Genomic DNA, 27609 nt, shown 5'->3' with positions numbered 1-27609 from the left:
AGGCAGGCTGGCTCACTGTCCCCTTAACCCTTTCAAGTGACTCCCTCCTATCCCTGGCACTTAATTAAGGCAGTGTGTTCTCCCATATTTACATTTCGTCTTGCATAATTGTTTCTAAAGTCTCAGCAGTCTTTTTAAAAAAGACTCAAGCTAATAGTCTGAAGAATGTTCTTATTCTTCAATGAGCAATTCCTTGACAAGTTAATATAGCTGTCTTCTCCTTTCTTACTCTGCCTAGAGCCCGTGGCCAAATTACCCATCTACTACTATGGATCTTTTGAGGATGGCCGAAATGCTTGAATTTGTTTAATTTTTCCTTTATCTTCCCAGTTTCCTGGCACTGTTTGGTTGGGTAGCAGCACTTTCCCCCCACTTCCTGTGCATAATGATAACTTCTCTGCATCTCTTGACATTTTATCATGGCAGGCTGCCTATAAAGTCAACCAGTGTCTCCTTCTGTCTGAGCGTAGGTTCAATTAATCATCTGGCTTTCACATCAGTCTGTTGCTATGGGGTTTACTGATGTCACACTGTCAGTATTGTGATTACCATAATATCTAACAGGCAAAAAGGGACTGGGTGCTACTAGAAACCCTTGGGTGAAACTCCCCCAGCTTTAGTACTCAACCCAACTGCATAGACTTTAGACAACCATGTAAAGGGGTAAGTGGATTAATCATCCAGTTGGATTCCATTTGAATACTTTTCTTCCATATGTGTGTTCCCTCTAGGCGGTTGTCTAGTGTCACTTGAAATTGATGAGGGTTCTTTTGGAGGTTATTTTGGAGAAGGCGTTGAAACAACAGACAGCTGTTCTCAGGAAGAAATGTCGCAGGATGGGCCTAAGTTAGCTTCTAAGGGTAATAACAGTAAAAATAATCTGAGGTGTATTGTCCTCTTCCTTTCTATATTAGGTCGTTTCCTAGGGGCCAAACATGTTAATTCAGCTTCCCCAACACGTAGAGAAGAAGGAAACTTCCATTTACTAAGCCCCTACTCTGTGCCAGAATGTGACTCTGGTCCAAGTGTAGCTTTAAGGAGGAGAACTGTAAAGCGAGGCATTCTCCAACAACCCTGTTGTACATGACAACTCACAGCTTCTTCCAGCTTGTATACAATGTTCTTCCTAATTGGACATTGATTGATCACCAATAAAGGCAAAGTCATTACTTAAAATTGGTCCAGATCCTCTGATGCTGAGTGATCTTCTTGCAGTTGTTTTCACTGCAATATTAAAAAGCCTGGAAATATAATAGCAGCGAGGTACAATAAATAAACTTCTACATTACAAATCTCTGTTGAAAGGTGTAACAAATGTGTCTTTTTCAGGATTTTGTTAAGTAGGTGGAGGGGTCCTTTTGGGGGGATAAAGAGATCAAGTGCATAAATGTGATTGAACTTGAGGCTGGTGTAGGACAGGAAAGCCAATCAAGACTTGTGTAAGCCTATATAAGTCAATTTATGTGCCAGAGAATGAATAGCTGACTTTTTTTTTTTTTTTCAAATGCCAATTCAGCAATTACAAAGTCTGCTGGCGGTTAATTAAAAACTACCATCTCGTTATGTTCCGAGTTAAATTACAAGTGTGAAAACTACTAGTGTTTGCAATAACTGAACACTCTGGACTCTCTGGACTCTCATCAAAAGGAGGGCAGGGATAAATAACTTTTATTTAACTCACTAGAAAATCTCTCTCAGCTCTTTCATATTTAATTAACTTCTTATTTTTTCAGTGCCTGAGTCTTACTCAGAGTTCCTAAGCAGTCATAGAAATATTTGTTCACGTGTTCATTTGGTGCAGAAGACTTTTCTCACATGAGTTAAGTAGAAAAGTTAGAAATAATTCAACCCCAGAGACATTGGGGAAAGTGACACCCACCCAAAGCCTTGCATTGAGGCAACCTAAACCCAAGAGAGATTTATTGCAGAGAATGCTGATTTGGGGGGTTATTGCCCGTGTACCTTCAAAACTGGAGAGATTGGGTTGTAAGCACTTCTGTGGACTTTCGGGAAATTTTTAGTTCTTATTTGTAAGGCTGCTTTAAAGAATTTAATGTTTTCCTCTTTCATAGATTCCACTGTCTGAAAGAGACCAAACTCCTATTACGCCATGGTGGATGTGAAGTGTCTGAGTGACTATGAATTACAGCGTGAACTTAGTAAGCTTGGATTTTCACCTGGACCAATACTACGTACGTATGAGGCAAATATTAGAGACTCATCATTTATTACTTATAAACTACCTCCCAAGATTTAAAATTATTTACAGTGGAAGGAACATATGCAATAAAAAACATTAAAATGGAAATAGAAAAAATTTCTTAAAACACAGAAAACCATAAAGGGGGAAGAAGTGATAAATACACCCAGATGTTACGCACAGGTTACTAAGTACGGGGCCTGAGAGAAAGGATTGGTTTTTTCCAACAAGGAAAACCCATTTACTCTTGGTTGTATCACCCTGTTGGTTTTTTTCATTTCTAGGATGTGCACTATGTTAACTGTTTATGTACTTATTGTTCATATTCCCCATAGATGGGAAGTACAACTTTGTCAGTCTTACTTTTAGATATATCCAATGCCTGCCTCCCTGGCTAATCCATGGAGGCCTCAACTTAATTGTTTGTGGAAGGATAGGAGCGCGTTGAGTAGCTGTGGGGTGGACCCAATTGTAAGGGCCGTAATTAACCAACAGTGTAAGGTACACGAATAAGGATCCCGTGGTGAAATACCGAGCGTGCAGTGAGATCGCCTACACAAACGGGATAACTTAATCTGTTCTCCACATTCTTCTTCAGCTTCCACCAGAAAAGTGTATGAAAAAAAGTTGGTGCAACTGTTGGTCTCACCTCCCTGTGCATCACCTGTGATGAATGGACCTGAGGAGCTGGACGGAGCTCAGGATGATGACGACAGTGAAGGTACCATCAGAAGCTGTACTGCTAGATAGCAACTGTGTGCTTATTCTTACCTTGTCTGGGATGATCTGTGTAGCTTGAAATGCTATGCAGGGTGACCTATGAAATGTCCAGATGGCCTGTTTGCACACAGAGCCTGGAGAATAGGCCCCCGGGCTGCAAGAAGAATCCGTTATTCCATGTCCATGTTCATGCCAGCGACCCCACTGGATGGAAAGTGGTGGTGGTGGTGGTGGGGGGGACCTGGTCAATTTGCATGTCCTCTTATTAACCAGAGCCAAATCTGTGTTTGATTTCTAAAACCGGGAGTTCCTGCAGGTAGTTTCCACATCTCCTGTGAGGTCCCAACCTCTGTTTTGCCTCAATCAATAAATGGGACAATTATTTTCTTCAGATTAAATGATTTCAAATCCGTTCAGAAAGATGAACCAAACGGTACCTTCCGGAACTCTTATGCCTACCGCCCTCCTGACTTCATGGGAGCTGACCACAGCTGGTCTCTTGCGGGCCCCAGGGTAGGTGCAGAGCTGTGGGGATCCGGGGGCTTCTGTTCCAGTGGCCCCTGCCCCCACGGGCACCATTCTCCTGTAGGAGGTGGGCTTGAAGATTCCTACAATCCATTCCAAGGCTGTTTCATTCAATAAATATTTATTAGGAGTCCTCCATGAGCCACAGAAAAATAACAGGAACTACCATGCCTTGAAGGCCTCCAGGGCACGTCTGCCCGTAAGTGCAATATCTCGTTTAACCCTCACAAACTTTTAGCTGAAGTTCTGAGAAGCTGAGTGGCCCAACATCGAACACCTAGGAAGCGCCCCCAGAATGTGCCATGAAGAGCAAGGTCCGTCGTCTCTGTCACCATTACACGTCCAGCTCCTGGAACAGTACCAGACACGAAGCAGGAATGCAGGATGTGTTTGTTGAAAGAGGGTGACAGAACTGAGATTTGAACCTAGGTCTGGTTCTCGTAACTGTGCTCTTTCCACCATATGCCTTACACTGTTCTCACAATTTCTATTGTGAGGATGAACGCATTACCTTTTTGACCATGTTTGACCTACCAAAAAATGGCAATTTCATACAGCTCAAGTGAATAGTTTAACAAGTAAGATAAGTGCCTGGGGCCTTCTGAAAAATCCCCTGGTGATGCCTGGTATCGAGGTGGTGCAGTTCTGAGAGCTTTCCCTAAGTCCCGTGTGGCCGGCCTCATTTGAAAGAGCAGCCGGACTGGGATATGGACCCCACCGGCCCCTGAGCATACCCCAGACCCTTTCTGGATGGGGGATATGTTCAGAGTCCTGCCCCAGACCTGGGACTGCGTGTGTTTCCTGCCCTAGACAGGAGCTGAAGGGACTAGAGCAGCCCTCTGATGAAATGAAGGGCCAGGTTGGAAGATTCCAGAGAGGAAGCATTGTGTCCTTACTGCTCACAACTGCCCAGGACTGCAGGTCAAAGCTGCACAGCCAAGCTGTGGTGGTCCTAGGCCAAGCTCTCTTGCTTCCCAGCGTGCAGCCCTCCGCAGAGGGGCATGTATGCCCAGGCCGCGAGAGAATGGGTCCTTCAGTTTGTAAGCTTTGCCTTTGCCTTACAGACTGTATCCACCTGATGCCAGCCAACTTCAGGCAGTCAGCTCAGAGGAGAAAGCTCTGGGGCAGTCCCTCCCTTGTCAAGCAATGCTACAGTGCCAGTGGATGGTGCTTAGGTCAAGTAGGCAATGACTGCTGTCTCCGGGTCAGGTCTGAATCAGATGTTTGAGTCTGCTCATTGGAGGAGCCTCAGAGACCCCGGTGCCATCAGAATGAAGGGGTTGCCACGGGACTGATAAGGTCCTGGGGAGATTCAGCCTTGGGCGCTTCACAGAAACACCTCGTCCTGGGGTGGGGTCACGGTGGGGAGCGTGTGACAGGGCCCAGTTCAGACCTAAGGCGAAGCAGTAGGTCATCCAGACAATGGGTAGGTTTGATTTTTTTCTCATTTTCACTCATTGTTTTGGCACCAAGTGGACATAGCTTTAATGGTCAAACCTCTTTTCCAGCTTCCCAAATATTCTGGAGTTGGAGGGCTCCTTTAAAATCCCCTCCAACAGCTCTTCTGAGTGTGTAACAGCCCCTGATTGCTCCGAGTTTATCAAAATGCTTCTCCACCAGCTGAAGCCAAGGGTTGACGAACAACCACCTTTCCTGCCCCCAGCAGTTTCCCGATGTTAAAGCCTTTTAGCACAGGTCTGGCCTTCCCTCCTCTGGGGGCTTCTTCGGACACAGGAGAAAATCCTCCCGCCCGATCTAGACATTCAAGGATGCGTGAGGCTTGCAGCTGGTTCAAAGGGGCACTGACTAGACTGAAACCAGCCGCCCAGAGGAGCGGCCAGCTTGAGCTCAGCCATGTATACAGTGTACGGAATGTATACAGACATGACGGCCCTCCTGTTATGACGGCCTTCCCGTTAGGAGCCCTCCCGTGTCCCCCGGGGACGGGCTCAGCGCTTTGCACAACGGCCACTGCAGAAATGCCCTTTGCCCTCAGAAGGGCAAAGTGAATTTTCTTCCCCTCATGAAATTCTCCTGCCCTACAATTGGGAGAATTCACCCCGATGACTGGTGTTTATTTCCCTTTCTAGCTCGTATGTTCTCATGGCCTATTTTCCTTTTGTTTTCCATGATCCAGAGCTTAATGCCACTATCATTTTGAAAGGAAATATCATTCTCTCATCAGAAAAAAACAAGGGACCCAAAAAAGTATGTACAATTCTAATGCATGAATACTTTTACCCATAATATATTAAATATAGGAAATAGCACTCCCGAATGTATTAAGAAAGGAAATAGCAAGTGACTCCATTCTGGTCTAGCCGTAAAATCCTAGTTTACAGCAGCTCGTTGTAATGCAGGTTTCTGTTTTGCGAAACTATTTCCATGTTCTGGCTCAAGGCCCAGAGTCACCGTCCTCCTGCCCCTCCCTGAGATTGCGGCTACCCTGCTTCGCCCTCCGGCTGCCATTCCCCTCCCCTTTCCTGGGGCCCCAGGGCCCACGTTGGCAGGGAGCCCTGAGCACAGTTCCAGACCCACCATGAGTGTGAGCAGAGAAGCAATGTGAGTTCCTGCTTCCTTGTCTTTCCCAGACACTGAGCTCTGGCTTCCACCCTCACTGCCGTGTTGAAGCTCATGGCCAAGTGTGTGAGGGTCAGAGGTTTTACAGTGAGGCCTCGCTGGCTTAGAGTCCATGTCCTTCCCTGGGCTTTGTCCTGGGGCTTTGGGGAAGTCACTTAACAGATGTCAACTCCTCGTGCAGCTTCATGGCAATACCTACCTCACAGGGTGGGTGCGAAGGGAAAGCTCTAGAAGGAGGCATGTAATTAGTTCACATCATGAACTCCAAGACGCCAACCCCAAGGACTTTTTCCCAGTCTTCTGACCACTGTCCCTCGTATTTAGAGATGCCTCTCTCTTTCCATTTTGACAACACTGTGCTGGCTCGGTTCCTGATTCTGCCCCTCGGACAGTTTCCATTCTGACCCTGTCTTCTGGCCCCTCAATGAGATCTGTCTCTAGCCGCCCTCTCCTCCTGCTCTGCATCATTTCCATTGCCCGCCTCCTTCCCTTTACCTCATGTCATCTTTCCACACAGAAGCCTCCACACGGGCTCCCTCCCCCTAGGCAGAGGCCTCCACATCCAGCCCCCTCGAGGAGAGCTCTTTACTTTTCCTTGTCTTTCCTTCCTTCCTCCCCTCCTTCCTGCATTCATGCAGCAAATGTTACTTATAATCGTGAACATTTCATAGATTGCAGAAGTGTATTTATCTTTCTCTCCGTGGTGAGCTCTACCTCCCAGCTCCTCCCACTGAGGACATCCAGGACCGTGCTCATTTTTGCTCACCCCAAACCTGCATTTGTGGCCTCTGTTCACCTTGATGGTTTCACCACTTCCCGCTGTCCAGGCTCAAGGCCTCAGTTATCTTGGAATACCCATTGCCCCTCACATATAAACAGTTGCCAGTGGATTTGAATTATGATTTTTAAAAATCCATCCCTCCTTTCTGCTATCCTAACTTGCACCCATATTATTATTATTATTATTTTTTAAGTAGGCTCCCTGTTGGGCATGGAGCCCAACGCAGGCTTGAACTCACGACCCTGAGATCAAGACCTGAGCTGAGATCCAGTCTGACACTTAACCGACTGAGCCACCCAGACGCCCCCATATTACTTTTTATTTTTATCGGAACAATTGTAATATCCTCCTAACTGACCTCCGCCTCTAACCTTTCCTGATTCCAGTTCAGATGTACAAGCAGAGCTTGAGCCATGACACTCACTTCGCCTGGAAACAAGGCGCAAACTTGCCACGCACCACGAAGAGACTCCAGTATCTCCCTCATCACCCTACAGACTCTTCCCTGGTTTCCCACCTCTCTCACTTCCTTCCCATGTGCCTTTGCCTCAGCCGTTCCTTATGTCTGGCATTCTTTTCATCCTCCGCACCCCCATCCCCTGCCCATTTTCTTCTGGTTCAAATCCTGTGATTGTTTAAGGACCCGACTCCAAAGCCATGCCTGTGCATCCCCTTAAAATTGCCCTCCCTCCCCTGCAGTAGCTGTTACAGGCTCTCCCACAGAGTAGGAGCCCAGAGCTCACCTCATCCCATCTGCCAAACCGCTCTAGCGACAAACAGGTTAGTTTGCCAATATGGTCTAGTGTTTATTTATTTATTTATATATTTTTAAAAGATTTTATTTATTTATTTGACAGAGAGAGACACAGCGAGAGAGGGAACACAAGCAGGGGAAGTGGGAGAGGGAGAAGCAGGCTCCCGCTGAGTGGAGAGCCCAATGCGGGACTCGATCCCAGGACCCCGGGACCATGACCTGAGCTGAAGGCAGACGCCTAATGACTGAGCCACGCAGGCGCCCCAATATGTTCTAGTATTTAAACTCCTCGCTGAGTTTCAGCAAGTGAAAAGGAAACCCCGAGTACACATTCCTATAGTGGATGTAGCTTTGGCTTCCCATTTGAACAGAATTCAAATCTGATGAAGTAATTCTGATAGCTTATCAAACTTTCTAAAAGGATGTTTTAAATCTTCCAAATGGCTCATCAGAGGAATCCTTTCCATTCAAAAAACCTCCTGAGGGCAGAGCACCCCTTTGTCTAGATCCTGCACAGACACGGAGGGGAGAACAAAGCAACCTGAGTATTTGAAGTGCATGCGGGCGGGACCAGCGCCCTTCAGGTCTTTGCTTTCCATAAACCTGAAATAAAACCACATCAATATTTTGAATTGGCAATAGAATTCAACCGAAAGTTTGTGAGGGCCCGAAATGTTTGGATCTGAAGGATTTATATAAGCCGTTTTGATTCTCAGAAGGGCCTCAAGACATCTGTTCAACATTAAATTCTGAAGTAAATGTAAATAAGCATTTAAATTTCCATGTAAAAGGTGGTAAAAAGTGTGTTTATAGAGTCACTTGTCTAACGCCATAGACTTTAATTACTTAAGAGCAGTGGTGTGTACCTAATTGCCCTCAGAGTAGCTGGAGAGGCAGAATTTGCATTTTTTTGAAACACCAAGGAACACCTATTCCCCTCTCATCCTAGCAGGGTTTCCAGTGGAATACAAACTACATTGAGATTTTGATTATGTCCATTTCCAGACACTTTGTAATCCTGCATGTGTGTTTTTTATCAGATCACGAATGCAGCCCACTGCTTTGGAGATTAAGATCACTCAGGAAGTCAGGCCAATATATATTTTTTAATTGGGGATTTTTTCATCAGATGGACTCGGGGCGCAGCGGGTGCCTCCTGTGATGGAGAAGGCAGGAAAGCCGATGTGTGTAATGCAGGCTCTAAGTCCCTTCTACCAAAGATGGGGAGATGGGATCTGGGGTGTTCGGGAAGCACAATGATCTGCAATGTCAGGCTGCATAAAGTGGCCTCTGAGTAAGGTGACCATGTCATTTACACCCCCGGCAGGATGCTTTTGAGAATGAAAGGGGACACTTCTAGAAGAGACGCTGGAATAACAGGAATCAAACAGGACTGTCCTGGCAAACCAGGGCATCTGGGCACCCTGGGCTTAAGAGTGGTTCCAGGGGTGGAGATGTTAGCATGTGCACTCCCGTCTCTGGACAGCTGCCTGTCCGATCCCCAGAGGGCTGCTGGGCCCGGGAGCTGTGTGCTCCGGAGCGCCCCGGCCCCTTCGGTGTCTCCTTGTCCACTCCCAGACACGCGTGTTCGTTCCTGCCAGAATCCTGGTTCTCCTGTTCTCCCTGTTCTCCCAGCCCGGAAAACTCTTCTCATCTTGCCACCTATGCGACACATTCCTCCAGGAGCTTCTAAAAATGTGTTCTGTGGGTCTGGGTCTAGCAATCTGCCCTTTCAATCCACCGCAACTCCCACCCTCTGCCTAAGAGCTTTGGCTTCAGGTTGTAAAACTCTGAGCGTGAAAACCGATGTCTTTGAATCCTCTGCATTGAATCCAGTGCCAGCCATATGGGGAGAGGGAGGAGGGAGTTACTCAGTCTTTGTTGGCTGAACCCAAGGGAACCTTTGTTATATATTGATGTTGATGATCTCCCTTTCTCTGACTTCCTATTCTGTACTATCTCTTTTGTCTCTTAGACATACCTTAACGTATTCTCCTGAGGGACAATGCTTAGGGCACAGTGAATTGATGACCACCCAGGGAATGGTTGCAACAGACCTTCCGCCCCTGGGTCTCAGCCTGTGAGTTAACAACTATTTATACTGAGCATTGTGCTAGACCTTTTTGAGGAAGAAAATAGATGCAAAAGGAGCCATGGTTCCTGCCCTGGAGAAACTTTAAAATGAGCTCTGGAAACAAAGAATATGTGTATCAAAAATCTGGACTCCAGAGCCAGACTGCCTGGGTTAAAATCCCAGCTCTGAAACTGACTTGGACAAGACACCTGACCTCCCGGTCTTAATTTCCTCATCTATAAATCAGGACAATAATGGTCTCAACTTCATAGAGCGTTGTGAGGATTAAGTTAACATATGTAAAACAGAGTAGCAATGCTACATCATAAGAGCCATCTAAGTACAATAATAACTACTATTATCATCAGTACTATCATGGAAAAAGCACGATATTTAATTATCTACAAAACAAAGCAAACTGCTTAATGGAAAATAATATGATGGCAACTGAATCTCAGTATTGAACTCCTAAGTGCTGCAGAGAAGGATTTATCAGAGTGCCCACAGGTATATTTATCTATTATATAATTATATAACAGGTATATTTATCTTTTTTTTACAAGATTTTATTTATTCATTTGAGAGAGCGAGAGAGAGAGCACAAGCAGGGGGTGAGGCAGGGAGAGAAGAAGCAGCAGGCAGGCTTCCCGCTGAGCAGGGAGCCCGATGTAGGGCTCCATCCCAGGACCTTGAGATCATATCCTGAGCCGAAGGCAGACGCTTAACCATCTGAGCCACCCAGGCACCCATTATACAGATATAATTAAAGATTGTTCTCTGTGAGTGCTGTGTGTTGAATGACGCAGACCAACCCTTAAAAAAAAAAGTCCTATGTGCCCTCCTTGTATATAAGGACTCCTTCTTCTTAATCTTATGCTAAATCCTTCCCCTGCCTTTTGAAACATTGAAAAAATAATTTATTTTGAAATAACTTCAAACTTAGGGACAGTGGCAAGATTAGTATAAGGAACTCCTAGATTGCTTCCACCCAGATTATCCAGTGGTTGGCTTTTACCGCATTTGCTCTGTGTGCATATGCGTGCACGTGCATGTGCGTCTGCACGCACGCGCCCTACCATTGTGTCTTTGAACCGTTTGAGGGCCAGCTGTAGACGGGAAGTCTCTCAGCTCCCCTGCATGTCTTCTGCCTACCACCAAAGGACACTTTCCTCCATAACCACCATGTGACACTCCAAAGAAGGACATTCACATTGATTCAATGCTACCGTCTTAACATTCAGACCCCATACAAATTTCACCAATCGTCCCCAAAATGTCTTTCTGCTTTCTGGTCCACGACCAATCCAGGAATGCACTTTGCCTCTCGGGCTGGAGGAGCGGTACCTCAATCTTTCCCTGTCATTCACGCCCTTGACTATTTTAAAAAGTAAGGCCTTTCATTTCTGTTGGGTGATTTTTTCTCTGATTTTTCCTTTTTACTATTCATAGAGGCCTTGCATTCTGGGCAGAAATTCCTCAGACAGGGTGCTATGCTCTTCTCAGAGTGTCACAACAGGGAACAATGTCATCCTGTCCCACTGCTGGTGATGGTAACCTAAACCACCTGGGAAAGTTGGCATCTGTCAGATGTCTCCATAAAGCCGTCATTTTCCCCTTTGTAACTGAACTTTTGTGGGGAATTATTCTGAAATGATACCAACATAGTGTTCCTCATCAAACCTCATCCGTTAGCCCCAGTACCCATGGAGGACTGCCTGATTCCAACTCCATTATGATGATGGCCCATTAAGATTTTTTATTCCTAGGGGCGCCTTGCTGGCTCAGTTGGTAGAGCATGTGACTCTTGATCTCGGGGTTGCGAGTTCAAGCCCCACGCTGGGCAGAGAGATTACTCGAAAAAATTAAAAATAAGGATAAAAAGATTTTCTATTTCTATCCTTCCTTCTGTATTTATTAGTTGACATTCTACCATAAGGAAGAGCTCCCCTTATTCATTAATCCATATATATTAGCATGGACTCGTTGATTCCTTTTGATTCAGTAGGTTGTATTCATTGGTATCATTTTAATGCTTAAATTGTTTCAGATTTGGCCAGTGGGAGCCCCTTCAAAACAGATACTGTGTCCTTTTAACATGTCCTCATTATTCCTTGAGGATTTTCTTAATTTCCGGCACAAGATGTTTCAGCCCCTTCTTGTGCTTTTCCTGCTCCGGAGCCTTGGTTCCTTTTATTGCAGGGTGGTATTTGGAAACCAAAATCTAGGCCTTTAGGGAGCTCACTGCTACTGGGGAGTTGTTGCTTCCAGGCCCTCTCAGTGCATAGAGATAAAAAATAAATGTCTGCAAATGTACACATACACCTAAACGTCTATAACTATTTTTCTCTCTCTCTCTACATATAAAGTTAAAAGCCACGAGTCCATGTTGATCTCCAGTTCCAATCCACCATTTCAGTGTCCCTTCTAACCTTTCCCCTTCCTACGACTGTGAGAAACCTGGCTTCCATTATCCTCAATATATTTTTGCTCAGTTTAAAAATTCTACTCAGTGTAACCAATCTCCCATCGTAACAGCCACCACCCCTTCTGCATCACCCCCATCACCCCCTCCTCCACCACTGGACTTGCCAACCCCTCCACGTGACCGTCCCCTCACCGTCTCTCTTCCTTGGCACACTAATGCCTTCATGCTGTCCCCTCCCCTACCGTTCCCATTCTTCAGCCACGAGGCACCCCAGTGCCCCCCTCCATATACACAGCCCCCTGCACTCCATCTCTTTGGCCTCTGGACATGCTGACCCTCTGCGTCCATGTCCCCTCTTCCCACACTGACTCCCAGGGGAGGAAAAGGAAGGGAAGGAAAGCTTCATTTCTCTTTTTTGCTTCCAATTTTGAGGTCTGTTTCCATATCTTTGTGCCAAAACTTTAATAGGATTTTTACTCTCCTATTATTGCTGATAAGTTACCTTGTAGGCCTATAATTAGCATGTGCATTGACTACCCCAAATGCTGCCATCAGGAGGCCCAATGTGCCAAGGGAATAAGTATTTTTTTTTTTTAAAGATTTTATTATTTATTTATTTGAGAGAGAGAGAATGAGAGAGAGCACATGAGAGGGGTTAGGGTCAGAGGGAGAAGCAGACTCCCGGCCGAGCAGGGAGCCCCATGCGGGACTCGATTCAGGGACTCCAGGATCATGACCTGAGCCGAAGGCAGTCGCTTAACGAACTGAGCCACCCAGGCACCCAGGAATAAGTATTAAAGGACTACTTAAGTGTGCAGTTTGAGTTGAGTTGCATGTAAAGGTTTTAGGAGACCGACGTTGAACATCACTATAACAGTTTCTTAATCAATTGAAAAACATCCTTATTCCCAGTAGTAGTTGTATATTCCAATTGGGTCAAAGTGAAGAGTAAATTACATATTCTATAACTACTTAATAAGCCCTCTGTTCTTACCTGTAACATGTGCTAATGGGAGCTAAATGCTGTCTTTACAAGGAATGTAATTCAACATTCTCCCTATAAAAATACTAACCTCCTGGTAGATATGCTTAAATATGCTTAACGATCAATATGACTTTATCTTATTGATTACATGCTGATTCTTTCTATGTAATAGAACCCAGTTTTTGAAATACAGGAACAGCAGGAAGAGATAGTGAAACCAAACTCTGATTACAGTGATAACATGTTAATAAAGGTAAAGTTATTTTCATAAAACTGAATTATGAGTAGTGGTGTTCTCTTTCTACCGGAAAATATGAATTTATTTAGAAAATTCAGCTTCTCCTTTTCACCTCCGAATATAACCCTGACTTTAGCTAATTTATCCGTTGCATTATGGGTCTATGGCTGTATGTATCAGTTTAGGGAGAGGAGTTTCCCCGTTGTACCTCCCATACGAGAACCCCAGATTACTTTAATCTCCTGGGACTTGTTAAGGTTTTGCAAAAACCAGGCCCTGTTCATCACTATTCATGAGTTCAGGAGTGATTTATTGTAATTATTGATCATGGAATTTCCTATTTGAAAGGCTTCTTGAAGGAGGCTGTGTGGTGAGGAATGATGAGGAAAACGGCCGAGAGGGATTATGACTCACCCAAGACCACACAGAGAGGTAGCAGAAAAATCGGAAATGGACTTCCAGCCTCCTAATTTCCATCCTATTGCCCTTTCCATAAGATCAGGCTGCCATAAGGGAAGGAAAGACAACCAGGCACCTGAGTAGTGAAACAGCTCCCCCCAGTGTCTCTTTCCGTGATATCGCAGAAGGACTTCTGGACATCCGTTCACCCATGGAAGCAAGAGGCTTCTTTTCTGATGATTGCTTTGTAATGAGAATCCATATGAGGCACTCTTTGGTGGCCCTTCCATTCACACGTAGAAGCCCTGGTACAGAAATCAGCACAGTTTAAAATGGGCTGACAGATATGCAGATGGGTAGTTGGAATTTGCCCAAGGGAATAGAAAAAAATTCAAACCTGAAAATATTTTTTGATGGTTTATGATAATAGATCTTATGCATCTAAAAAAGGTATAAAGAATTCTGTAATGAGCAGTTAGATTCCCATCCCAGAGATTAAAAAAATAAATCAATTCTGTTGAAGACCAATGTAGCCCTCCCTGATCATATTCCTCTTCCCTGCTTTCCCCCAAGGTAACCACTATCCTGAATTTACTACTTTTCATTCTTTTCCTTTCTTTATAGTATCCACAACTTTAGTTTCTCCTGATTTTAGATTTTATTTAAATGACATCATCATGGGGCGCCTGGGTGGCTCAGTTGATCAGGCATCCCACTCCTGATTTAGGCTCAGGTCATGATCTCAGGGTCATGAGATCGAGCCCCACGTCAGGCTCCACACTGGGCGTGGAGCCTGCTTGGGATTCTCTCTCTCTCTCCCTCTGCCCCGCGCCACCGCCCCCCACTTTCTCTCGCTCTCTCAGTAAATAAATAAAATAAATAAATAAATAACATCATCATGTAAGTATTCTTCTATAACTTCCCATTATCATTCAGCATAATGCCATGGGCTTCTTCCAATATCTGTAGTGCTGGTTCATTCATTTGCACTGCTATATAGTTATTGTAAAAATATATTGATCCATTCCTTATTTATTGGACATTTGGATTGTTTCCAAGTTTTTCTATTATAAGCAATGCTGCTACAAACATTGTGATGTGTGAACCATTGTATACATGGGCAAGAATTTTTTTCTGATTGAATGAATACACTTAGGAGTGGAATTGTTAGATAGCCAAGGACACAGACCTCTTCAACTTTACAGATCATGTTAAATCACCCTACAAAGTGACTGCACCATCTTACATTCCTACCAGCAATATATGGAGAGCTCTGTCATTCTCAATCTTCTTCAAAATTTAGTATCGCCACACTTAATGTTTATCAAAGTAATGGGTATAAGATTGTATTTCATTATAATAATAATTTGCTTATTATTGCTTATAAGGTTGAGCATCTTCTTACATGTTTTTGGTCATTTGTGTTTTCTCATCTATGAAGTGCCGGTTCGTGTCTTTTGCTCATTTTTCTATTAGGTTATCTTTTTCTTGTTAATTTACAGGATCTCTTTATATATTTTGGATACTAATCCTTTGTCAGTCATAAGTGTAGCACATATCTTCTAGTAGTCTGGGCTTATCTTTTTTTTGTTTACAGGAGTTTTGGGTGCACCGCAAATTTGAGAGGAAGGTGCAGAGATTTCTTATCTACTCCCTGCCCCCACATATGCATAGCCTCCTCCATTACCATCCCCCACCTGGGCCTTGTCTTTCACTCTTTCCTCAGTGCCTTTAAAAAAAAGTAGTGAAAAAAATAATTTCAAGCTTACAGAAGGTTTCTAACAAATAATTCTTCTGTGGCCTTCACCCAGATTTACCAATTTTTAACATTTTGCCATATTTGTTTTATAATTTTATCTATTCTTTTCTTGGACTAAATTGTAAACATCATGATCATTTTACTCCCTCCCCAAAACTTCAGTATGTATTTCCTTAGACTGAAGACATAAGGATATTCACACTACAGTGACAAAAATCAGAAATTCTTCTTTTTTTTTAAAGATTTTATTTATTTATTCAAAAGAGAGAGCATGAGCGAAAGAGCACAAGCAGGGGGAGTGGCAGAGGAAGCAGCAGAGAGAGAGAGAGAGAAGCAGACTCCCTACTGAGCAGGGAGCCCAGGACTCTGGGATCATGACCTGAGCCGAAGGCAGATGCTTAACCGACTAAGCCACCCAGGCACCCCAGAAATTTTTCTACTAGGATTAAATTCACATAAAATTTACTATTTTATTTTATTTTTTAAGATGTTATTTATTTATTTGACAGAGAGAGACACAGCTAGAGAGGGAACACAAGCAGGGGGAGTGGGAGAAGGAGAAGCAGGCTTCCGCGGAGTGGAGAACCCAATGCGGGGCTTGATCCCAGGACCCCAGGACCTGAGCCGAAGGCAGACGCTTAACGACTGAGCCACCCGGGTGCCCCTAAAATTTACTAAAGTGCACAAATCACTGGCATTTGGGGCATTCATAGTGCTGTGACACCATCACCTCTATCTAGTTTCAAAACATTTTCATTACCTCAAAATAAAACTCAGTACTCATTAAGCAGATCCTCCCCAACCCCTTCTTGGCAACTACTAATCTGCTTTCTGTTTCAATGGATTTACTTCTTCTAGCTATTTCATATAAGCGGAATATTCAGTATGTGCTATTTTGTGACTGGCTCCTTTCACCCAGCTGACGGTTTGTAAGGTTCATCCACATTATAGCATGTATTTGCATCAGGGCTTGAGTGAATAGTGTTCCATTATATGAATAGACCACAGTTTGTTTATTCATTCATCTGTTGATGGACATTTAGCTTGTTTATACCTCTTGCATATTGGGAAAAGTGATACTGTAAAAATTCAAGGACAAGTATTTGAATACCTGTTTACAATTCTTTCAGATATACACCTAGGAGTGGAATTATTGGGTCATGTGGTATTTCTGTATTCAACATTTTTAGTAATAGCTAAACCATTTTCCACGATAGCTGCAGCATGTTACATTCACACTAATGTCTGAGGGATCCAGTATCACCATATCCTTGACAACACTCGTCCTTCTATGCCAGCTTGTTTTTAGTAGCCATCCTGGAAGATGTGAAATGGTATCTCAATGTGTTTTGATTTGCATTTTGATGACTAATGACTAATGATGTTGAGCATTCTTTTCATCTGCTATTGGCCATTCATATATCTTCTTTGGCGAAATGTCTAGTCCAGCCCTTTGTCCATTTTTTAACTAGGTTGCTTGTCTTTTTATTGTTGAGTTGTAAGAGTTCTATATATTCTGAAAGCCAGAGTGTTATCAGATGAAGGATATGCAAATATTTTTTCTCACTCTGTGGGTTGCCTTTTTCCTTTCTTGGTGATGTCTCTTGATGCACAAAGGTCTTCAGAAGTTTGATTATGATTTGTATTTGGCATAGATTTCTTTGCATCTGTCCTGTTTGGAATTCAGTCAGCTTCTTGAATCTGTACATTTACGTCTTTGGCCAAATTTGGGACATTTTCAGCCATTATTTTTTCAAATATCTTTTTCAGCCTGACCTCATTCTCTTCTCCTTTAGGGACTCTGATGACAGAAATGTTAGATCTTCTATTGTAATCCCCCAAGACTCTGTTTATCTGTTTTTTGTGCTTTTTTTTTTTTCTCCTGTTTTCTCTCTGGGTTTTGTTGTGGGTGATTTATACAGTTCTATCTTCATGTAGATTGATTCTTTCCTCTGTGTTCCCCATTCCTCTGTCAAGCCCATTTAGTGAGTTTTTAATTTTGGTGGTTGCATTTTTTTTTCCACTTCTAAATTTACACGGGGCTCTTCTGTATGTATTCTACTTCTCTGCAAGGAGTTGATTTTTTTTTTCATTTGTTACAAACCTTTTCATATTGCTCCTTGAAGCATTTTATGATGGCTGCTTTAAAACCCTGGTCAGATAATTCCAACATTTGTGTCATCTCCATTTGTTGATGTTTATGAGACTCTGGATTTCAGTTCAATCTTTTGTTTTAGCAGGCCTCCTCAGACTCCACACTGGTGGGGATAGAGGGGTGTCAGCTCTTCACTGTCAGGTAGGGATAGAAGTCCGGGTCCCCCACTGGGCCTCCACAGCCACCCTGGTGTTCATGTGGGGTGCCTTGTTGCTGGGCTGCTGGGGGGGGCTTCCACGTGGCCTCCATTGACTCCACCCCTGTGGGAAGAGGGAGGGTTTGACACCTGGGGCTGGTGGTCCAGGCTTCCCCCTTGCACCTTGGGTGGTGGGGACGGGGGTAGGCTCTGTGGCTGGGGTAGGACAGTGACTGTCAAAAAGTCTTCTGTCTTACTTGGCTGCCCCTTTCTCCTTTCCTGTCCTTTGGTTTTTCTGGGGGCTTTTTCCATTTGCACCCATTACCGTTTTCAGGTTGCCAGTTTCTCCAGCACTGCCTCTGGGGGTATGGGAGGTAAGAGGAAGACCCAGGGCACTCACCACGCATCAGTCCTTGGGTGCCAAGGTCCCTAGTCCCTCTGCTTCTCTCCACCTTTCAGTGTCTTCTTACCTTTGCTTTATATATAATGTCCAGGTTTTGGAGCGATACTCAGCAGAAGAAACTGAGAGAAGCATATCTATCCCATCTTGTTCCCAATCTCATTTTTGAATTCTGTCCTTTTTCTTCTGCTCTGCATTGTTAGCTTTTGTCTTATATCAGATTTCCGTACCTACATGGGTGTTTCAAAATGTACCCAGAATTTGTTTTTATCAGGTATGGTGACAGACACGAGACACTACCACTGAGAGAATTCATGGCAGGCAGGGCCACGTGGGGAAGTATTAGGGTCAAGTGGGGGGGTAGCAGTGAGGGGAAGGTATGGGCACCGACTTTATTGTGGTTTTTGCAGGAGGAAATTGGTCAGGCAAGGTATGCATTTTAGGATTGGCTAGTTTGAGCAATATCAGTGGACTCCGGGCTACAAGACTGGTTCCTAGTTGGCCAGTAACTGGGCTGAATTAGAGCAGGGGAAAATATTGGCTTGGGATATGAGAGACAAAGGCGGTAGCTGGGGATATGGGTTTGGGGTTGGTTGACTTGCCTATGAAAGGCTTGCTCATGTGCATTCTCTCTAGGATTAGCAAGACTCGAGATGTCAAAGCATCATAAACCACGGAAAACAAAAGCCGTGATTAATTCAACGGGGTCTCTATTCTGATCAGCTTGTCCAGCCTGTGCCGACAGCAGAATGTTTTAATGACCTTAGCAAGCCCCCATCCTCCTTGTTGTTTTAAAATAGTGTCTCTATTTTACTTATCCTTTTGTCCTTCCATATAAATTTTAGAATGAGTGTATTAAGTTCCATGAAAAATTCATATTGAAATTTTGATTGAAATGTTATTGACTTTATGAATTAATTTGGAAAGAGCTAAAGCTTTACTCTGTTGAGTCTTCCTGCTCATGTTCTTTACATTAATTTAAATTTTCTTTAACGTCCTTCAGTAAGATTTTATAATTTTCTCAGTGTAGGTCGTGCTCATCTTTTGTTAGCTTTAGTAGGTAGCTGTGCTAGGTTTTTAATTTTTGTTGCTATTGGGGATAGTATCTTTTAAAAATTATGTTTAAATGGTTTGTTGTTAGTATATAGAAACAAAATTGACTTTTGCATACTGATCTTATAACAATTACCCTCTGCAATTATAATAATTTTTCTGTAGATTTTTTTTAGTCCAGTTTGTATACCTTTCATTTTTTTGGTCTTGTTTTGTTTTACTGGACTGACTAAGACCCCCTTTATTATAGTATTAAGTAAGAGTGATAATAAGAATTCTTTCCTTAGCCCCATCCCTCACACCAGCGGCTCACTCCGCATTTTACCATGCCTTTCACCTGAGACCCCTCCCAGCACCCTACATTGGATAACGATGATACCTTCCTGGGAAAACTCTGGGCTTCCAAGAAACTGCCATATAAGAACCCAGCTCACCTTGCTCAGCAACAGCAACCCTGGAGTCGGCTCAGCTCAACTCCCACAATCACCTCCATGAGGCGGGATGTTTATTTTTTTGATCCTGAGATACCAAAGGATGACCTGGATTTCCGCTTAGCAGCCTTGTACAACCACCACACAGGGACATTCAAGAACAAAAGTGAGATACTCTTACACCAAGAGACCACCCAGGATACCCACAGAATCATCAAGACCCAATTCCCTGGAGAACTTTTACCCCCTCCTCCGCCACCTTCCATCACTTCCCGAGCTAACATTAGACACTGGATCAACCCTAAGAAGGAGTCTATCCACAGCATCCAGGGATCCATAGTGTCCCCGCCCACTGCAGCCACCAGTGGAGGCTACTCCCGAAAGAATGATGGTGGCTTCTTCTCTACCTAATGTTGACAGGTCCCTGGACTAAATTAATCATAATGGAACATCCTGCTGCCCACCTCCATTAAATAGAATTGTGCTGGATGAAAAAAAAAAAAAAAAAAGAATTCTTTCCTTGGGGGCGCCTGGGTGGCTCAGTTAAGTGTCTGCCTTCGGCTCAGGTCATGATCCTGGAGTTCCAGGATCGAGCCCCACGGCTGGCTCCCTGCTCAGTGGGGAGTCTGCTTCTCCCTTGCCCCCTGCTCCTACTCTCTCTGTCTCTCTCACTCTCTCAAATAAATAAACAAAGAAAGAAAGAAAGAATTCTTTCCTTGGTTCTGATTTTAAAGGAAATGCATTTAGCATTTTGCCTTTGAGTATGGTTTTTGGTGTAGGTATTGGAAGACACTTTTTGTCAAGTTAAAGAAGTTCCCGTTCTATTCCTGGTTTGCTAGAAGATTCCCTTAAAAAAAAAAAAAAAAAAACAGGAATGGTGATGATCATAAGGTTTTCAATCTTTCTTTTGTTAATGTGGTACAGATTACTTTAGAAGGCTTTTAATAAATTCAAAATCATGACTTAGGTTAACGGAGCACAATGTTGAAAATGAGAGCTTTATTAAATCAAGGCTGAGGTAAAAACAATGAAGAGTCTGAAATTACTGTAGGATCTTTTATTAACGGAATCATTTTTAGTCAATAAAGGGATTTGAGGTTAATTCAATTTTATTTTTTTTATTTTATTTTTTTTAAAGATTTTGTTTATTTATTTGAGAGAGAGAGAATGAGAGAGCACATGAGAGGGGGGAGGGTCAGAGGGAGAAGCAGACTCCCTGCCAAGCAGGGAGCCCGATGCGGGACTCAATCCAGGGACTCCAGGATCATGACCTGAGCCGAAGGCAGTTGCTTAACCAACTGAGCCACCCAGGCGCCCAAGGTTAATTCAATTTTAAAGAGCTCTAAATCAAAAGGTTTTTTTCCTGCCTGGGAGCAGGTTCACAATTACCAGTTTGCCAAGCCATTGGTAAAAATGTCTGCTTCTATAATATAACCTGTTTTTGAAAAACTGCGTCCACGAAATAGAGTGATTGGAAAGTGTAACGCATTGCAGTTAGGAGAGGATTTCGTCCCCACCGCCAGGAACAGCACTGCCTCCTGACTCTTCAGAGGCCAGCAGTAAGAAGTCCTGGGAGAGGGGCGCCTGGGGGGCTCAGTCGGTTGAGCGGCTGCCTTTGGCTCAGATTGTGGTCCCGGGGTCCCGGGATCGAGTCCTGCATCGGGCTCCCTGCTCAGCGGGGAGTCTTCTTGTCCCTCTCCCTGTGTCTGCTTCTCTCTCTGCTTGTGCTCTCTCTGTCTCTAACAAATGAATAAATAAAATTTAAAAAAAGAAGAAGAAGAAGTCCTGGGAGAGTAAGAGAAAGGAACGGGGAGGAAGCTGGCACAGCCCACGACACCCCTCTCTGATCGCCTGTAACTGCAGGGGTCAGGCTATGATAACTCTGGCTAGGTTTGGGTCTACCTTGTCAGATATACATCTCGTGGAAATGCAAACACACTCGTATTTCCTCATGCCCCAAAATGAATGGCTTTAGTCAGAGGAGATTGATCGTTTTCAAAAACCAAATACGTTTTTTGATGAGTAAGGATTGAATGGGAAAACAAAATGATTCTTGTTCGTCTGGTTCTGGATATTAGCCCAGAGTTTTGTACTTCCCTATAATACAGGAGAACATAATATCTCATACACGCTCCACTTTCGGATGCCACGGATATACTAAGTAGGTCAGAATTAGCACAAAATTAGCCTACCTAGAAAAATCTTCTTGAAAAACAAAACAAAACAATTCATCGAAAATATTTAAGAAGAGATCAGATGGCTACAAGTGTCACTTCCACGGGAAATGAATTAATGATTTGATCATTTATCAATTAGTGAAAACAGTTTTTAGAAACATGTTTTTGCTCTATTGTTTATGATGAGTTTCCCCAGTAGAAATATTATAAAACAAGAACAACAGGGCACTGGAGACAGAATACGGGGGTTTCAGTCATGGTTGTGCCTTTTCCTAATTGTGTAACCCGGGCAAAAAGTTTCACTCCCATAAACCTCTCTTTTCTCATCTATAAAATGGTCACTACAGAGTTGTGGAAAGATTACGTGGCTCGGGGCATGTTGAATGCCCAAGACAACAGATGCTCAGAACACGGTATTTCTAATTCTCTTCTAGTAAAGCCTCATTATCCACCCTCTGCAGGACAGCAGGGTGATCGTCAGCAGGGGCTCTGAGACTACACCACCTGAGTTGACTCCTAGCTCCACCATCTCACCAGCTGTGTGACCGAGGGCACTTGACTTAAACTCTCCACGCCTCAGTTTTGTCATCTGTGAAATGGGCACCATAAAAGCACTTTCCTCATAGGGTGGTATTGAGAATTAAATGGGTTTATTTATGTAAGATGCTTAGAGTGGTGCTTGGCACACAGGAAATAACTATATAAGTGTCAGCTAGGATTATATTAAGACACTCATTGTTTATTACATTGCCATATCTCAGAATTATTATTATATTTGTAACTACAGCTGTGATCAATGATATGTGGATGGGTGTCATTTTCTGACTTGAATGCCATGGGCAGTAGCGAAGAGGGTGGGGAAGCAGAGGCAGCCCCACATCCCCCTCACTGTCAGCTGTGAATGCTTTGGAAATAGCCAGCTTTTTTTTTTTTTTTTTTTTTTTTTTTGCAGATTCTAGCTCTGGGCATAGGGAGAAAGGAGCATTACACTCCCCCATGGGTGCGATTTCACCCTCACTAAGCCATTGCTTTAATGAACACCAATATTTTTTCGTTCCATTGTAAATGGTGTTCATAGTGAAAACCGTATTTTAACGGTTTAATATTAAATAATAAATTTAATATTAAATTTAATATTTAAATTAAAAGAATTTTTTTTAATGAAAAATGAATTAACTCTAAACATGCCACCTGACACAAAAACTGTTTCATTGTTTCTCTTTCCCTCTAGTTGTTGTTTATGTGCATGTGCTGGATAAGTTTAGCCAGTTGCCGTCACTGTGTGTGTACTCTGTTTACTGTGATCAATAACCCTTTCCCCTGACTTTATAATTATTATTATTATTGATGGCTGCACAGTCAGGTTGATAGGCCGTAATTGCTCCTTTTTTGAAAATCACGATGTCCACATTTTACATGCTGTAGGAGAACTCGACATGTGAATGATAGTAAAGGACAGCAATGATAAAAGGAAAGGCAATCAAAGACCTAAACCTGCTGTGGCAGGGGAGAAGAGAAGGGAGGGAGTATTGGATGGCCTAAGAGCTGTGAAATCCTATAATTTGATTTTGCAAAAAGACTTCTACCCCCAGTGTTTTATTTAACAGACCTATTTTTACATGTAAGAGAATTAAAAAGAAGTTGCATGTGATGGGTACGTGGAGGTTCATTATACTGTTGTCTACTTCTGTGTCTGCTTGAAGCTTTCTGTAATTAAAAAGGTTGGAAAAAAAAGGATGTGCCTATAAACGATTTTCCTACACCCTTGGAAATAGTTTGACGTGTCTCTCGGTGAGCAAACACTAGCCCACGTGGCTCCTTGGTGAGAATTTTCAAAGTCCCTTTTCCTCAAGGGTCCCCCTCTTCCAGGAAATCAGAGAGGTGTGTACGTGTGCACTGTCTGCAGTGAGCTGCTTCCTTGGGTGCGGCACCCTGTGCTAGGCACAGCTTCCCACCATCGGCAGAGGCCTGGCTTGGGTACACTAAACCACTGTTAAGAACAACTTCTTGGGGCGCCTGGGTGGCTCAGTCGTTAAGCGTCTGCCTTCAGCTCAGGTCGTGATCCCAGGGTCCTGGGATTGAGCCCCACGTCGGGCTCCCTGCTCAGCGGGAAGCCTGCTTCTCCCTCTCCCACTCCCCCTGCTTGTGTTCCCTCTCTCGCTGTGTCTCTCTCTGTCAAATAAATAAAATCTTTAAAAAAAAAAAAAAGAACAACTTCTTTAAGAAGCTGAGGCAGGGAGTGGAGGCGAGGGGTGGAGGCCGTAGCTGCTTGGGCATCCGTGGCCAGTATCGGGAAAGGGGTGACCAGCCGTAAATGATGGTACACCGGGCCCTGCCCTCCCCAGCCCACCTTGGGCTGAGACCATTGGTCCTGCAGACACAACACACCTGGCCTGGACATTGCAGACATTTGAGGATGAGGAGGCCTGCATCATAACCATGAGTGGACAATCAAGGAAAACCAGGCCTATGAGGAAAAACAGCAATGCGCAATGAATAATAATTACCAGAATCATAATCATTATTGCTATCCCTCTTACAGGACAACATTTTCATTTTCTGAAATTACTTTCCAGTTTTTGTCCATGGCCAACTTGCTTTTTTATTTTATTTTTATTTATTTATTTAATTTTTAAAAAGATTTATTTATTTTTTGAGAGAGGGAGCATGCACATGTGAGCACGCAAGTCGGGGGGTGGTTGCTGAGGCAGAGGGAGAGAGGATCTCAAGCAGATTCCCCACTGAGCACGGAGTCCCACGCAGGGCTCAATCTCGTGACCCTGAGACCATGACGTGAGCCAAAACCAAGAGTCAGTCGCTTAACTGACTGAGCCACCCAGGCACCCCCCAACTTGTTTTTTAAAATAATGTTATTCTTTATATACAAATGACGCCTGCTCATAGAGGAAGCTCCAAGCAATAAAGTACAAGTAAGAGCAAAATAAAGAGTTGATATTTAAGACCAGAATGCTACTTGCATCATGTGACCCTATTTACCAGTGTGTCTATTGTTAATGTGTGAGTCACTAAAGTAAAATATTACTCCATGGCACTTGAATGTTTTTGCTAATTATTGAGTAAAGGCAAACTTAAAGTTCATGTTATGAGGTGGCTAAATACCTGACATACCAAAACATCTATCAGTACTCAGATTATATGGCTTTTTCTAGAATAAAAAAATAAAGTCCTTTGTACAAGACATTGGAAACAATAAATTCTTCTTGATATTTTCTTTCTGTTCATTAGAGACTGGAGACTTCCATCACTAAACCAAAAGCCCTAGATATCTACTGCCTGGCTTATAAGACTTCTGAGGGAATAAGGTAATGCTTTGCTTAGTGTATGAGAGGATATTGTTGTCTTATATAACTCCTGGGGAAAAATTTGTTATTCAGATTTCTGTGAAAGGTTTGAGGCTGAAAAGAATCTGTTGAGAAAGAAGAAAGATTCATAGTATCTCATCATTTTTAAAAAAGTTTTCATTTATTTGTCAGAGAGGGGGAGAGAGAGAGAGAGAACATAAGCAGGGGGAGCGGCAGGCAGAGGGAGAAGCAGGCTCCCCACTGAGCAAGGACCCCCCCCTATGCAGGGCTCGATCCCAGGACCCTGAGATCATGACCTGAGCTAAAGGCAGACGCTTAACCGACTGAGCCACCCAGGCGTCCCATATCTCATCATTTCAAAGCTGAAAGAACTTTGTATACTGTCTAGTTCACCACTTATATTTGGAGATAAAGAAACAGGTCAGAGAGGCAGAGGAGGATGCCAAAAGTCACAATGAACTGAGACCAGAAGTCACGTGTCTTGATTTGTAGTCTTTGGAGACGTTTATTCCTATTTGTGTCTTGGAAAATAGGGAGAAAGCGGGGAGAAAAGGAGCAGGTAGCTGAAATAAGAGCTCAGGACAGGCCATATTATTTGTTGTTCAGAAAGTAAAGTCTTCTGGAAAGTTCCAGAACTTCTGAATAAAGTGAGGCAGATTTCCAGGATTAGACAGGTGGGTACATAAAATTCTAAGAGATTTCAGAACGTACCATCTTGTCCTTTTAAACCAACATTAGCAGATTTCAAAAGCGCTTCCCATCCCACCCCTGAGGGGTAGTCCTTATTCACACCTGTGAAGAGAGAGAGGAGAGAGCATGGGAACTGGCGTCCCCCATCTACCTGTACCCGTTTCCAGTGGGGATTGAAGGATCTGCGGGTCCCTGCGGCAGGCCTTGGGCCAGCATTGAAAGATGTTATGCAAGCAGGTGGTAATACTAAATAAATGCTTTGGGGGATTTTAGGGATCTCACATCCCTGTGATACCTTGTTGATCTCACTTGTTGAAATCAGCATAGGTTTTAAACAAGTAGAGGGCTGCTCACTAAATTTTAGCCCCACCACGGTTGCTCCCTTGGGGCTCAAGGGCCACATACTTTAAGGGGGTGCTCAAGTCATAGCTGTCCACAACCCTAAGAGCCACTAATGTTTTCACAGGTTACCTTCAAGAGCATCAGACACCCGATTCAAAGGATGGAGTAGCACCCGAGAGACAGACTACTGGCCCATGAGCAGGAGTTTTGAGTGCGGGAACCAAGAAATTCTTCCAGTGGGCTTGAAGCTTGCTATGTTTGGCATTTTCATCATTGTGATCTTTGTCTACGTAACAGTGGAAAGGAAGCCGTTCTTTGGCTAAGTGCTTTAGGAAGTAATGAGAGAGCCCCTGAGTGCTACTCTAAGCCCTCCAGGTGCAGGAAAGAACAGAAAGACTGTTCCGAAGGGGGATGCCCAGCCCCATAGCCACGTCACTATCCACTATGCTGCTCTCACAAATCCGTACCCAGCTCATAATTTCAAAGCCGATGGGGCCTTACGTGCTGTCTAGTTCACCACTCATGTTTCAAGATAAGGAAATAGGCCAGGGAGGTAGAGGGCAATGAACAAAAGTCACAATGACCTGAAACCAGCATCCATGGTGGCAGGAACGAGGGAGAGAACAAGGCACTCTTGTCGAAGAGCTTGAGGAACAGGGAATTCCCTGAGTCATGCTGGCCATCATTAAAAATGCTGCCACATTTGAGTATACTTCTGAAAAGAAAACCATGCCTGGTGTTTTTTCTTTTGAACTACGGTACTAAGCCCATAGGTCCCACTTCATTCACTCTTCCAATGGTATAGTCAACTATGCGAAAGGCCACAACACAACAGGTAAATAACAAAAAAGGAATGTGTCTGGTTCGGCAAACACAGAGCCATATCCAGCATCACCAGTCGTGAAAGGAAAACAATGTAGAACGAGACAGCATTTTTGCCAGTGAAACTAGCAAAGTTTGAAAAAATTAATGCCCGATGAGGGAATGTTGGCATTGTGGCCTCCGGGAGCAGGCAGAGCTGGGGAGGCGCCTGTCTCCCCTACTTATTGGTTCTGTGACCTTGGGTGAGTTCCTTGTTCTCTGTGCTTCAGTTTCAACTTCTAAAAGTAGGGATAGAATAGACCTCTTAGGGGATGAAGAATTTGAAGAAATAATCCATACAAAGTACTTAGTGTGGTCCACACCTGATGGGTAGTAAGCCTTCAAGAAATGCTCAAGCAGGGGCGCCTGGGTGGCTCAGTCGTTGGGCGTCTGCCTTCGGCTCGGGTCATGATCCCAGGGTCCTGGGATCGAGCCCCGCATCGGGCTCCCTGCTCGGCCGAAAGCCTGCTTCTCCCTCTCCCACTCCCCCTGCTTGTGTTCCCTCTCTTGCTGTGTCTCTCTCTGTCAAATAAATAAATAAAATCTTTTAAAAAAAAAGGAAAAAAAAAAAGAAATGCTCAAGCAATGTTACACTTCGGCA

General features: G+C 43.8%; 1 non-coding gene and 1 pseudogene across 1 annotated transcript in view; both read left to right on the top strand.

Moving 5' to 3' along the window:
* Positions 1-27192, top strand: part of LOC118555659 (uncharacterized) — a 59852-nt gene extending 32660 nt beyond the window's left edge. Inside the window, exons 2-5 of the transcript XR_013449934.1 lie at positions 2073-2192; positions 2799-2921; positions 25039-25115; positions 26272-27192. This is a non-coding gene — a transcript (uncharacterized LOC118555659). The remainder of the gene's footprint in view (positions 1-2072; positions 2193-2798; positions 2922-25038; positions 25116-26271) is intronic.
* Positions 19511-20134, top strand: LOC118555658 (cilia- and flagella-associated protein 276 pseudogene; annotated as a pseudogene).
* Positions 27193-27609: the final 417 nt, after the last annotated feature.

This window comes from Halichoerus grypus, chromosome 7 (genome assembly GCF_964656455.1).
Source record: "Halichoerus grypus chromosome 7, mHalGry1.hap1.1, whole genome shotgun sequence".
Classification (NCBI taxonomy): Eukaryota; Metazoa; Chordata; class Mammalia; order Carnivora; family Phocidae; genus Halichoerus; species Halichoerus grypus.
Note: the sequence above shows the minus strand (reverse complement) of the source record. Positions and strands in the feature narration are given on the sequence as shown.